This window comes from Halichoerus grypus, chromosome 3, assembly GCF_964656455.1.
Source record: "Halichoerus grypus chromosome 3, mHalGry1.hap1.1, whole genome shotgun sequence".
In the NCBI taxonomy this organism is placed as follows: Eukaryota; Metazoa; Chordata; class Mammalia; order Carnivora; family Phocidae; genus Halichoerus; species Halichoerus grypus.
Genome location: NC_135714.1, coordinates 133,937,394 through 133,952,908, shown reverse-complemented (window position 1 = coordinate 133,952,908; position 15,515 = coordinate 133,937,394). Strand labels below are relative to the sequence as shown.

The 15,515-nt window shown below is 35.1% G+C and overlaps 1 pseudogene; it reads right to left on the bottom strand.

Moving 5' to 3' along the window:
- Positions 1–14,552: 14,552 nt before the first annotated feature.
- LOC118522892 (large ribosomal subunit protein eL6 pseudogene) lies at positions 14,553–15,268 on the bottom strand (annotated as a pseudogene).
- Between the last annotated feature and the right edge of the window lie 247 nt (positions 15,269–15,515).

Sequence of the window (15,515 nt, the reverse complement as noted above, 5' to 3'; positions counted from 1 at the left end):
TACAACTAAAGTTAAGTGAAATTTTATAGTACTTATTCTCCCATTGGATGACTTCAATTGTAGAGATAACTGCCCATATGGTACACATAAAGAATGACTCAGCATCCACTGAATTATTTTTCATGGTTCACTCTGGTCAGTTAATAAGTGTACAGAGATTTCCTCAAATGCCTTAAAAACTGTTAAGTCTTCCAAACTTTCCTGAGGGCCTGTGGGGGGTGTGTGTGTGTGTGTGTGTGTGTGTGTGTGTGTTGGATATAAAGCTCAGTGCTCAAGAAGTTTACAACTCCATCTTAGCCTTAACTTCTTACTTATGCAGGGCCTCAAGGTCACCCAGGGATGAGAGACTGGAGTCATCTTAGGCATTTTGTGGGCATATCCACAGTCCTGCACATGCATGTGACTTTCTAGTTTTCCAGGCATACATCAGAGCTTTCAAAGTTCTCTATGGATATCTCATTCCAGAGAACTTTCTACAGGTTTGCCAGATGCTTGTTTGCCCCGACTAGCCTATACTTCAAGAAAATGCTGTGTTAAACAAGTGCTGCTGATTTGGGGGAACAAATCCTTGGGATAGGGCTTCTCCTGTTCAGCAAGACCACCTTTTCCAGAGATCGGAAAGGCCTACTGAATAGTGAGACTGTTCTGAGATGGGGAATTTTTAAGGTCTCCAGTCTCATTCTCTCCCCTCTGGTGGTGGCCAGGCTATGTTAACAGTTACCATGCTGATGAGACTGCTGGCTTCGAAAACTACTGTGGAGCTGGGGAAAGAGAGATGGGAATAAGCTAAGTTAAAACGCTACAAATTCGGGGCACCTGGGTATTCAGTTGGTTAAGTGGCTGACTCTTTTTTTTTTTTTTTTTTAAAGATTTTATTTATTTATTTGAGACAGAGAGAATGAGAGAGAGAGAGCACATGAGAGGGGAGAGGGTCAGAGGGAGAAGCAGGCCCCCTGCCGAGCAGGGAGCCCGATGCGGGACTCGATCCAGGGACTCCAGGATCATGACCTGAGCCGAAGGCAGCCGCCCAACCAACTGAGCCACCCAGGCGCCCCAAGCGGCTGACTCTTGATTTCAGCTCAGGTCATGATCTCAGGGTCCTGGGATCGAGCCCTGCTCCGAGCCCTGCATCAGGCTCTGCACTCAGCGGGGAGTCGGCTTGAGGATTTTCTCTCTCCCTCTCCCTCGGCCCCTCCCTTCCCCATGCTCACGTGCAGGCGTGTGCTCTCTCTCTTTAAAATAAATAAATAAATCCTTAAAAAAAAAAAAAAAAAAAAGGAAAAGAAAAGCTATAAATCCTGCTGTTTGCCCTGAGGTTCAGCAGTTTCTCTTGAGTAAATGATCCTCTGTTGTTGGTGTTTTTTTTTTTTTTTTTCCCAAAACTCATTTAATACCCAGAGTTCTGAAAAAGTAGATTTTGAAATATTGTCAACATTTTGATTGTTTTTGTTGAGTAGCAGATTTACAGAGGATCCCATTTTCATTCTTTGAGTTTTGATTTTCCTATGAGGGGTTCTATCGTAATTACTTTTCAGTGTCTTGTGATAGTTGCTTTCTGTATTCTGTTGTCCAGTGTTTTCAGAGGCATGATTATTGCTAATTGAAATCAGTAAGAAGGATATGCTGGCATATGATCACTCTGTCTTAACTGCAACTGGAAACTCGACAGCATGTGCTTTATTCAAATCAAAGCAGGAATATTATATATAACAGACTTACTCTATTCATCACTGACTCATAAACAACAACAACAAAATCTAATTTTTTTTTTTATTTTCAAAGGCCTAAATAACCAAGATTATTGTAAATATGTTTATGCATTAAGTGTTATTATACTGAAAGACTATTTTTCCTTACAATACATATTTTATAACATATATTCAGTCAAAGTTTAATATCAAAATAGTTTTAGTTCATATAAATGTTTTGATTTGGTTATTAACAAAAATGTGAATAATATATGCATGTGTAACAAAATAAAAATTTCCTTGGACTATATAAAAGGCCTACATTAGACATTGCTTTCCAGGCACTTTTAACCATTCCATTTCTGGTTGTTATTAAGTAAAACGTATTTTTGAAAAAGGGATTTGTTAAGTGGTATAAGATTAAAGGATAGATGTTCACAAAAGAGTTTTCTAAAAATATACATTCTATGTTTAGCACATTGTCTGATTCTAGAGTGGAGCTCTTGACCTTGCTCTAGTTTAGGTATCTATAAACTAAAGTGTGATAATGTATGTTGATGTATGAGAAAGCCTGTGTATGTCAGATAGGGGTGTTTTAAGGATCACAATTTGAGAAACATTGAGACAGATGCTAGAGTAGTTATGGTGCTCCCCAAACATTCTACAATGAGGGCAAGGAAAATGTCCACAGACATACATTATTTAATATTAATCTTAAAATTCATTTGTGTTCAATAACATCTATATTTTACTAATAAAAAGGATAGTAAAAAAACAAAATATAACACTATGTATGAGAAATATGTCTTAGTCAAAATTTTACATCCATTGGTTTATTTGTCCTTTGCAATAACCATTTTGGATGGGAAAAAAAAAGATTTCCTATTCAAAAATTCTGGAATCTGAGGTGCAAAAAGCACAGAAGTAGAACACAGCAGTGGTGAGGCTACCAGAGAACACATGTTTTATAATTCCACACAACAGATTAATACATTTCTCTATATTTTACAAATTTAACATGGTTCCTCTAAAATGTTTCAAAAAAACATTGTATTTAAATGATCTGATGATCAATAAGAGACCCACAGATTGCCATAAATAATATTCTGCAAATATTATTTTTATTCGTAAGCAAAATGGCTTGTTGCAAAAGAAAAAGGAGAAATGGGATTTATATGGAGTGGTGTTATCATTTGGCACACTTCATTTCTGGCATTACAGATTATATAATCTTTCTCCACCTAGACAAACATGTATTATTATAATGCCATTTTGACTATTTATTTATTTATTTATTTAAGAGAGAGAGGGCATGCACCTGAGTGTGGGGAGGGGCAGAGGAAGAGGGAAAGAGAGAATCTCAAGTAGACTCCGCACTGAGTGGGAGCCTGACCCAGGGCTTGATCTTAAGACCCTGAGATCATGACGTGAACCGAAACCAAGAGTGGGATGCTCAACCAGCTAAGCCACCCAGGAGCCCCTGATTATTATTTAAATTAAGATCTTCTAACCTTGGCAGAATTAAGAACGTTCTGTCTTTACAGGAGAAATGGAATGTATATACTGAAGCAAGTTGGAACTTACTATATTTCTGATTTTATGACACAAAATTAAAACTATAATCAGGAATTATCAGGAAAACTTAAAATATGTGATAGGCTAAAGTATTGTGGCCTGAATTATAAAAAAAAAAAACAAACAACTATATCTGTTCTTTATTGCACTATTTTTTCTGAGACACAAAATTATTCTTATTTTCGTTACCGTGATGAAATCTTAAAAACGATTTCTCTGAATGCTTCTTTTGGTTTTTTATTATACTTTTGGTTCTATTTTAGACCCTGAATGCTTTAATTGTCATCTCTTAGCAGTCGAGGGACAAAATTAAAGGAATTGTAGGTGAAAGAAGTGATAGTTTTTCCATGCTCTTGGATAGACAGCAAAGGAAGAGGGTTTTATTTTATTCCCTGTGATTTTCTTTAGGTTTTGGGAGCCAGCAAGTATCATCAGAGAACAAAACTTCCAGTTCAAAATGAAGAAGAAAAAAAAAAAGTGTTTCACTCCCAAAAAATGGTCTCAAAGTGATGAAAGGTTTTGAAAGGGATATTAATTGATCTCCGCACACAAAAACAGCTCTGAATGAAAGAAAATGTTTTCATTTTACAGAACTGTTTGCAATGATAAGAATGCAATGTTTGCAGACAAATATATGGCAAAATCATACTATTTTCTGTAGTTGTCAATCAAACAGCTGTACCAAGGAGAAAGAGTGCCTCAAGGAACTCATGAACCAGTAGCTGAGTGAAGACAAGCATAGTTGACTCTAGTTTTAGATGCCGCTTTCCACCTGGAAAGGCCCCTTTGCAAATGGGGAGTAAATAGAGGAATTCTTAGTTCCACATTTGTGAAGACTTTTCCCAGCCACTGCCAGCCAGGCATTCTCATTATTGCTACCAAGAATCAGATATGATTGTTTTTAGTGATATAAGGACATTCATCTCTTCAAGGATTTGGGTAGAATGATTGAGGATGGTTACTATTCCCCAAAGCTTTCTGCTTCTTCAGTCTGACTCAAAGCAAATATACAAGAGCCAGTAATGAAGGTGTATAAAGCTCTTAAGAGGTCATCAAGTTGATGTAAACATACCCATACATAATTGAAGATATGAAGATATGAATTGTAGTTAATAACAGTCACTGACATGAGGCCATGTTCATCTGTACTGTTGCATTATTTTCATTTTAAATATAAATGTATAAAATATTTTCTTCTTAGATGAATGGAATGAAATGAGTCCAATTTCTTACCTTATGCAGGTAATCTATATAGTAGTTCAAAACACTCTGTCATTTTGGATGGTTCTATCCCACATACTAAGGAAATCAAACGTCCCATTCAGCAGTGACATGTAAAGGACCAACAAGTGGCAGGGTATAGGCACTGAACAATCACAGTGTGGCACAGGCTATCACAGTGGTCCTGGCTGCAAATGACCAGCTGGACCGTACCAGGGTTACACCATACCAGGTGGTGTGTCAATCCTGGTCCTCTTGAGGTATCTATGAGTTCCCAAGGGCTCACTTTTCAATAGTCAGCTCCGATTTTCTGCTTTTGCACAATGACTGCTTTCTATACTCTTTTGTGGCTTTTCGTTTACTTCTGCCAAAGCTGTATTAGTCAAATAACCAAAGCAAAAAATGAATTTATTAGGTGGCCATTAGTTTACAGAATCTATGGATCTAAGGGTAATCGCGAGATCCGAGAACCAAGGAAAAGAAGTAAAGTAACAGAAATCAGAGCTGCTGGTTAATGGATGGCCCTGTTGCCATGCAACCAGGAAGAAATCTTGAGCAGTCCCTGTATCTATGCATTGCTTGCTGAGGTTTCAGTGTCCTGGGCTAGAGCATTTTCTTTGCCGAAGCTCGGTCCACTGGAACTTGCATTATTACACCAGAAAACCATTGGTTGAAAATTTCCTATTATACTATCCTGCTGTTAAAAAGTCCTCAATTTTTCCATTCCTTACTCTATAATCCTCCCTACTTGCTAGATTCCCCTCCCTACCAAGAAATCCTGTACATTTATTAAAAACTTTGAGCCTTATTCTAATTCTTTCCTTTTAAGGCTTTTCATTTCTCACCTTATGGATTTTCTTATAATATTCCTAAAAATAAATACATACATACATACTTAAACACATAAAGTCATTTTCTTCCCTCAAATGAACTTTCTTCTTTGCTAAATTGTGTTAGTTTTCCTCATCACAAAATTAGATGATCTACCTAGTGATAGTGTTGGGTTGCTATCTTCCTAGTGATTGTGTAGGATTTTATGACTGTGTGTGTCCTAAAAATACTTTCAATGGGAAATGGTGTAACAGGGGGTGGGGGACATCGTTTTGTCAATTTTTCATAGTAATGGTCATTTATCCCTTCTTCTGTTTATGAAACTAATAGTAAACTTCTTTATTTATGTCAAGGAGTTTGCAAGCAATGAAAACATCTACATTTAAATATTTAAAACAGTTTTTAGATTATTAACATGTGGAAAATTAAAAACACACAAGTTTGGGAATAATAAAAATTATAAATATTTAATATTAAATATTCGATTTAAACGCTTTGTAATAGGAAAGCATTTATTAATTGCTTATCTGTATATGATATTAAACTAGGAAAAACTTAAAAACAAGTTAACTAATGCAGTCTGGACCCAATTAGTCTGTGGATGATTAACTCACTTGCTTTGAGCATGGTGCTAATGAGGCCCAGATCCCAGGTTTGATCTCCCCGTGGGCTGGCGAGGTTGGCTTTTTGCCATCGCCGCATATCTCACTTCTAACTTTCATAAGGAACTCTTACACACAGGTCAGCTCGCAGGAGGACAAACAAGATGCAGAGTATAGATGCACATTTCCAAATTCATCAACTCAGTTGGAAAAACAAAACATGCCCTCTTCTAGGGGCAGGTCAGTAATCTTCATTCGGCAATAATGCTTCCGCCTGTAACAGTATTGCCATTGTTAAAAATGAACAAACCCTGTTTATGTAGAATGCTTGATAGGGCATAAACAGCGCCTTCATGGATGCTATAAGCATTAAAAGATACTTAAACTCTGTACATCTATCCACTCCATTTATACACTGATAGGGCACTGAAAGGTAGAAGATAATTTGAAACATATACTTCAATAAGGGCTCTCTAAAACAGTTAATTACATATAATTTAGCTATTACCTCACTGTTCAAATGATTTTTGTATGTGAAGCTTAGTCATATTTGGTTTGCTTCAGTTTCAGTCTTTTTTTTTTTTTTTTTGAGGAGTCGGGGGGAATGTGGGGGGAGGCGCAGAGGGAGAGAGAGAGAATCTTAAAGCAGGCTCCACGCCCAGAGCAGAGCCTGACTGGGGGCTCGATCTCACAACCCTGAGATCATGACCCGAGCCGAAATCAAGAGTAGGAGGCTTAACCAGGCACCCTAGTTTCAATCCTTTTTGAAATTTTGTGTCAATGTCAAAAACTGCTCTGGCTGCACCTTTCTTAAAGCACAGCATTCTACAATTACTGGTTTTGTTCATTTTTAAACAATAAATCAATAAGTGAACATGTGAATTAGAGTACAAGAAATATTTCAAAGGTTAAAAGCTAGTTGTCTTGAAATTTCTATCTCTGTCAAATGATTTTTTTGTTGCGTATGTGTGAGCCATTCTCCTAAACTCTCTATATTCTTGCAAATCTTGCATGAGGAATTTGTGTGGGTCTTTAATAATATTATAAAGATCAGTATGCTATAGCTTAAAAAATATATTTTGGACATTAGAAGTTCTCTAATTTATGGGGGGCTGAAAACAGGTATTTAGCCAAATAACTCAGGTTAAAATTAAAATAACTCCCAAGGTTTTGAAGTATTATGCTAGTTGTTTTTGTTTTTTTTAATTTTCTGGAGCCTGAAAAAATGGTTTATTTCCTCAATCTTTAATTTCTGTACCAGATGTATGTTGATAACTAATGGGAGGCTATAAATTTTGTTATTAATTATGAATGCCTTATGAACACTATCTTTAAATATAGTTCTGGTCAATAAAAATTCATCTTTGAAAGATTTATTAAGCTTGACTAAGGAATTAGTAATCAGTTCAATGAAAAGTGATTCAACCTGCTTTACATGGACTAGACTATTTTTAATGATTTCTTTCTAAATGCAACTTCCCTTAAAAAAATAAGTATCTTACTCCTAAAATAACTACATACTTTTAAAAAGAAAATAGGGCGCCTGGGTGGCTCAGTTGGTTAAGCGACTGCCTTCGGCTCAGGTCATGATCCTGGAGTCCCGGGATCGAGTCCCACATCAGGCTCCCTGCTCAGCAGGGGGTCTGCTTCTCCCTCTGACCCTCTTCCCTCTCGTGCTCTCTGTCTCTCATTCTCTCTCTCAAATAAATAAATAAAATCTTTAAAAAAAAGAAAAAGAAAAAGAAAAAGAAAATATAGTGGCAATATGATTTAATTATAATAAAGAGAAGGCTGGTGTGGATCCAAGTTTCTAAGCATTATTGTCTATGTTTCTTTTGATCATCAGCGGAAATTCATGATATTGTGGATGTCATAGGGAGGTTTTCGTAGTGCAAAGCCCCATATGCACAATTCAGGAATATGATATTAAAGAAAGATAGAGTGATGTTATAGAAATTAAAGTGTAATTCAACCATTTCTATGATTTCAACTATCATTTTTTTTAAAAGAGTGGGAGGGGGGAGGGAGAAAGGGAGAGGGAGAGAGAGAACCTTAAACAGGCTCCACACCCAGCCTGACACAGGGCTTGGTCTATCAGGGCTCAATCTCACAACACTGAGATCATGATCTGAGCTGAAATCAAGAGTTGGACGCTTAACCAAATGAGCCACCCAGGCGGCCCTCAACTATTATATTTAAAATATGGTTCGTTATAGTAACAGGAATAGGAATTACACAAGGCCCTGACCCCAGCACTTACTAGGCAGTTCAAAAGGGGCAACATCAAGTTTTATAAGAAAATACAAATATCTAGCTTGCAGAATGAAGGCATTTTGACATGTCTTTTGAGATTCCAGAGTACTAATAAAGGGTACTCGCTCTCTTCTGTTTTTCACTTTGAGACTTTGCAGTAGTTCCTGGGCATATTTCCTGGAAGATTTTCATTTTCTTTTCTTTCTTGCTTTATTTTTTGAAGACATGTTTAAAAAGAATGGCAACAAAACAACGTTTGAGAATATTGGATGAGTTAATCATTTTCTTCTCTTACGTGTTGAAAATAAAAATAATGAAGATCACAAGGGGACTGGATTTCCTCTAGGAAGTCATAGTTTATCTAGAATGTGTCCCTTTGATCCCCCATGTTTAGTCATCTTGTGTGTTCATTCTCTGAGTCCAACAGATCAATTCCAGTGGAAGCAGGATTTTCACAGTAATGAGTTCAAAAAGCAAAGTTGCAAGCTTAAGAGCAATTTATGTACTACATTTGCAATTCTCAAGGAAGTTGAGGGTGTATATGTAACTTGCAAAAATATTTGTTGATATTTATTATCTCTCATCAGGATTAAGTCACTAGCCACATGCAAAACCAAAAACAAACAAACGAACAAAAAAAACTGCTGAAAAAACATCAGCACTTACTTCAAACTCTAGTAGTTACATTAATACCGTGATAGAAGGTGAGACATCTTTATTTGCATATCAGTCTGTAAAGCATGGCTTCACTTAAAACAATTGGCTGTTCTAAATTCTACCCAGATTTTATTCCAAGTATTTTATGCATTTGTAAAAAGTGAAGGGGTAGTGGGCAATGAGTTGGCTTCGTTAGCAAAAGAAGATTTTTAAACACTTAAAAGATTCCAATTTTATATTATCATATGATGCTTCAAATAGAGAAAAACAGTTATTTACGATAATTGTTTGATGTTTTAATCCAAGCTACTAAATCGAATCTTTGAAAATTTGAATGGTATATTAAGTTGAGTCAGGGCTTCCACCTTGAAAATTAAATTTTTATTTGCAGCGATAAGAATACTAATTTCCTGAGAGCACAACATCATGACGCAAGCATTATACTTGCTGAATTAAGAAAACATTGGAATAGGAATGTACTTGGAATTGGCAGTGATGCACACAAAGCTCATAATTTTGCCATACAAACCGCAGTACTCTATCTAAATATAAGCAGGTTGTTAAAATTTGCAAACATTTCTATATATGCACAGCAAATAAACTACAAAAATTAGGTGATGAAGCTGTATTTAATACAAAAATCCCTGTGCCACAGCAGTCGATGCTCTTTGCTACTTATTATCAATTAAATATTGGAAGTGGTTTTGTCTCATAATTATTGAAAAGAAAGCTTTCAAAACAAAAGATATTAAAATGTATTCCTTTAAAAAAATAAGAAAAAAGATGAACAAATTAATCTATGAGAGGTTGAGCAGTTTACAAGTATAAGTTTGAAATTTTATTATTGTGATTTGGAATACTTCATATTGTGGGAAGAATCTCTTGGATTTCCTATGTTTATCAGCTAAGTTTATATTCTGTACTGGTAAATAGAATGCATTTGAATGGGATTCTGATTTCCAGCATCTATACTTGCCAAAACATTCCAAATAGTAATAAACTTCAAAAACTTATTTTATAAATTTTGACTCATAAAAATATTTGTTGAAGAAATATGCTCAAAATGGAGACAAAAATGATGGGATGAAGTATTTATACATTTTTAATATAAAAATTAGAATTAAGAATCTTCTTCATTTAATTTTTTTTAATTTTTCCTTTTTTAGTATTCAATAATTTATCATTGAATATAACACCCAGTGCTCATCACATCCTACGCCTTCCTTAATATCCATCACCCAGTTACCCCACCCCCTCACCCACCTTCTCCATTTAATATTATTTCCTCTGAGCTTATTGGGTGCTTCAACATCTGTTGGGAGACTTTATTCAATTAACAATATTATGACCTGAATAGGCAGTCATATAAAAAGTACAGCATAGGGAATATAATCAATAATTTTGTCATAAAAACTATTATGACCTGCAGAAGAAAAATCAATTGAAGGCAATTATTTTGAATTTTTTAAATAACATAAAAGTTTGAAGAAGATTACATGAGTTTTATAAAAATATAAAAATAAATAAAGCATATTTTTAAAATATATTCCCAGATAAATATCAGTTCCATTGTATTAAAGACATTTGATTTATATATATAAGTAATTTATATATATAAATATTATATATTATATATTATATATCATATATATTATAAACACACACATCAAGAATAATGATTCTGCAATTCCGCTTATGGTATTTTTAAATTAATGTTCAAATAGCAATAAAAATGAACCAATTTTCAAAATTGAATGTAAGTAGTTTTAGTTTTGAAAGAATCTTATCTTTGAAAATAATTTGTGAAAAAAACTGTTTGAGGGGCACCTGGGTGGCTCAGTCGTTAAGTATCTGCCTTCGGCTCAGGTCATGGTCCTAGGGTCCTGGGATCAAGCCCTGCATTGGGCTCCCTGCTCGGTGGGAAGCCTGCTTCTCCCTCTCCCATTCCCCCTGCTTGTATTCCCTCTCTCACTGTGTCTCTCTCTGTCAAATAAATAAAATCTTAAAAAAAAAAAAAAAAAAAAACTATTTGAAGATCCACGGTAAAATAAAACATGTCATCAATAAAGAACTATTTAAAAATATTGTATGATTTTAATTATTTTTAAAAGATTTTATTAACTTATTTGAGAGAGAAAGAGAATGAATGAGAGAGAGGGAGAAGTAGACTCCTTGCTGAGCAGGGAAGCCTGATTGGGGGCTCGATCCCAGGACCCTGTGATCATGACCTGAGCTGAAAGCAGCCACTTAACCAACTGAGCCACCCAGGGCCCCTGATTTTAATTATTTTAACACACTCTTTCTCATTCAAAAATGTCCTGACTTGGATGATGCATTACATAATCACAATATTCTTAGTCATCACTTCCTCCATCAGGTCTAAATTAAGAGCCAAGGTACCTGATGGAATATTTGAGACAATATTTTCTCACATAATGTAATAATCAAACTTTGAGCACTACACAATTTTAGAAAAGGAAAAACTGGGTAGACTATCCCAGACAAAGCAAAGTTAATAGAGAGAGAGCAAAAATTTAGAATTAGCCTAAAAAATATTGTCAAAGAGGTGAAGGAGCATATGTGTAAAACTAAGAAAGAAGCAGTCATGAAGAAAGGCCAACTCTAAATATAGTCTCTGAGAAATACTGCGGCTGAAATACAAATTTAGTGGATGGATTGAAGAATAGTCTGCATAGGGCACAAAATAAATTTATGCATGAGAATATTGGGTTAATGAGAGACTATGGACTCTGAGAAACCAACTGAGAGTTCTAGAGGGGAGGGGGGTGGGGGGATGGGTTAGCCTCGTGATGGGTATTAAAGAGGGCACATACTACATGGAGCACTGGGTGTTATACACAAACAATGAATCATGGAACACTACATCAAAAACTAGTGATGTAATGTGTGGTGATTAACATAACGTAATAAAATAAAATTAAAAAAAAAATATTGGGTTAATATCTTTCAGAGACCATTGGAAAACCACAAAGAGAAATATTAAAAGAAAGTAAAAAAAAGTGTGGGTGATAAGATAAAACAGAAGTGTTGTGATCTCTAAATTAAGAGACCCCACACAAAAGTAAGAGTGGCAGGAAAGAGGGATGCCTAGGTGGTTCAGTCGGTTAAGCATCTGCCTTGAGCTCACTCAAGTCATGGTCTCAGGGTCCTGGGATGGAGCTAGCCAGCATCGGGCTCCCTGCTCAGTGGGAATCCCGCTTCTCCCTCTCCCTCTACCCCTCCTCCCTGCTCATGCTCGCTCTCTCTCTCAAATAAATACATAAAACATCCTAAAAAAAAAAAAAAAAAAAGAGTGGCAGAAAATAAAATATTTAAGGAAATGGACTCACTGAACATCGACTCAGAGTTTCTCCTAGTTAAAGAAAAGTGAATTCAGATTGAAAGGCTTCCGCTGCTGTCATACAAAACAGATTTTAAAATTTCTACATATGGACACATTATATTAAAACTAAAGATTTAAAAGATAAAAGCTTTCTGAAAGAAAAAGCCAACCATCCATAAAGAAACAAGATACAGATTTATTTCAATTTTCTCATTAGCAATAGTTGAGTGAGTAGGAGAATAAGTAATATTTTCACAGGGCTGAAGGAAAAGAAACTCAAGTCAAGATATTTTTTTAATCCCACACAACTGCCATTTAAAAGTGAAGACAAAAAAAGAATTTCAGCATACAGAGTTTCAGAAATTTTAAACTCGTATAAAAACTCTCTTGGAAAATAATCTTGGATGAGGTAGTCCAGCATGAAAAATAAGTCCAGAATTCTTCAAGATAAATGGATATGTGAGATATGCCAGGTGTCTAGTTTCCAACATTATTCTATATTGAAATACCTCAAATGCAATGTCTTTTCATGACTAGAACCTGACTGACACATAGGTCAAAAAACAAAAACAAAATCTAAACAACAGATCCACAAAATATAATGATGAAAAAAATGAAAAATATATTATCATTATTTTTCATAATATGAAGAAATATTAATCTTGCAATGTTATTTCAAAATTATTAAGCAAAGCTTTATAGAACTTGGGTGAAGAAAATGATCTGTACAAAAATATTTCGTTCATATAATGATAGATGGAGTGAGTAAAAGCTAAGCAAAAATATTTAAAAGTTAATCACTTAGTATAGCTGTAAAATGGCTTATGGTCTGTACGATAAAAAACTATCAAATGTAATTTGTGTAAAGAGAAATTTATGAAACACTTCAGACTTTAATGAAAACAAACCTACTACATGTCAAAATTTGACAGATACAACCAAAACAGTACTTACAGGGAAATTTATAATTGTAAATACATGTATTAAAATAAGAACAAGTGACACAAAGAACTGAATGATCCTATTGGAATAAAACAGAAGATAATTTTTAAAAATTTAGACATAAATGAATAAATGCATTAAAAACACATAAATTAAAAATAGAGAAACTATCTTGCAGCTTAAAAACCTGACGTTGACAAGAAACAGAGTGGGGAGAGGAAAATTAAATTATTTAGAATTACAATATGAACTTAATCTTGTTTCTACTTGCTTCTTTCTCTAATAGGTATTCATGTAGAAATATATATGTCAAATATATTTTCATAAGTATGTAGGCATATATAATTCCAAAGACACAGCAGAGATTAAAGCAAAAATAATATACAAAATTGATTAGTTACACAGTTGGAAAAAGCATAAATAGATACACTTCAAAAAGAATATAAAATGAAAATCAACATAAGAAAAAAAGAGAACACCAAAAGCCATTAATGTAATTAAAATAGGAATAGAAGGTTGGAATATGCAATTATTAAGCTTGAGTTAATAGATATGAAGAATGATTTGGTACAATTTTTATTTTCATTCATTTATTTCTATATTTCTTAGTTGCAGAAAACAGAAATTGACCCTGGCATTTAAAAGTACTGGTTGTATTAAACTTCATTCCCCAGACCAATGGAATTTATTACTTTTGGTGAAGAGTGGGCTAATCAAAAAGGGTAACAGGTCAGTTTTTTCCCCGTTCACAAGTCATTGTTTCACACTTGTTTTTATTAGTTGTTGCCCACTGTCCTGATTCACCCTTATCCTGTGGTCAAGTATGACCATTTCTAAATTTGTCCAAAAATATTTGCACAAAGGCAAATTTGTCCCACCTGGTATTTGTGGTCTTTGTTTTTCTTCCACATGATTTTCTTTGTGCTTATTTCTTCTGAACTTAACCCTGTTTGTGCTTGTTCCCATCTCTAACATTTACTCATGGAGAAATGTTAGGCGCAAGCCATGATAGCTCTTACAGTTTACCCACAGAAGTGTGAGGTCAAATAGTCTTTAAATATAACCCACTTATTTACCAACGTCTTTAGGGACAATAAATATTATGCAAGAGATTATCTGGTAAATGACATTTTTGTCAAATGTTAGGATCCCAAGAGAAATGTATCAAATTATGAAACTATATAACAGTTTTAAATATGATGGATGTGTCCTGCAAGCATAGTTTCTGTACTACTTAATTGTTCTGTTAATTTTAGGTTAAAGACTACAATAAAGTATACGAAATTCTCTTTCCAACATTGAACACTAAATACACAAGGAATGTGGCAGTATTGTGAACTGCCTCTATTTTGTCCCCTGAAGTTTGTCCCCATATTATTAACTTGGAATTCTCATCTTTAAATATGCATTTTTTTTGAGAATGACTATAGAAGGAGTATCTCAAGAATTTTGCTGTTCTAATGTCCATATGTGTTTTTCTTTTCTTTTCTCTTTTCCTTTCTTTTCTTTTTTCTTTTCATCCCTTTCCTTTCCTTTCTTTTCTTTTCTTTTTTTTTTTGAGACTTTTTTTTTTTGTTTTTAAGGAACCGTTATTTTTTTGTTTTTAAAGGAACCGTTATTTAGAACACCAACTTGTGAAGGATAAACTCCATTTGTGAGAGAAAACACAGAGCGGAGGTAGCCCTGAAGCTGAGGAACAGCTTTGATTGCTGGAAGAATTTTCGAGTCCACAGTTTTCAGATTAACTTTGCACTGCTCTGTAATCTCCTATTTCTCTTTCCCTGTGACAAAGACCTCACCTTCCTGGCGTCTGGGTGTACGCAGCTTCTTCTTCTTGAAGGAAGCATCAGTGAGACGTTTTGGGATTTTTCACATTGCTGATATCGATTTTGGTGCAAGTGGCAATCACAAATTTCTGGTGTGTTCTACACAGAGGAATTCAATTGAGGGCCAGAGATCTGGTTACAAGTAGCAAGCCACTGCTCGGTTTCTTCAGGAAAACCACCCTCTTGCCTCTTTGGCACCCAGTGAGGATGATCAAAATGGCACCAGGAGTGATGCTAGCTCACAGTTTGCTCACATGCTGACTGACAGGTTTTTTGCTGTGGCTCAACAGCTTCCTGAGGCATGCCTTCAGTAGGATAATACCCAGGCATTTTGCAAATTTTAACTACTTGGGTACCACCATTCTTGTCACCAACAACTGGTTTCCTGACAGTAGCCAAGAACCTTCTCCTTTTGCTTTTCAACCTTGGTTTTAGCTGCTCAATATTTCCTCTTGTACACAGCCTTTCTGGAATCCAGAGCCAATCAGGAATGCCTGCCACTTCCTTCTGACTAGGACAGGGCTTCGGCTGCCATAGGTTTTCCCCCTCTTCTGCATTTTAGCCTTCTCAACCTTGC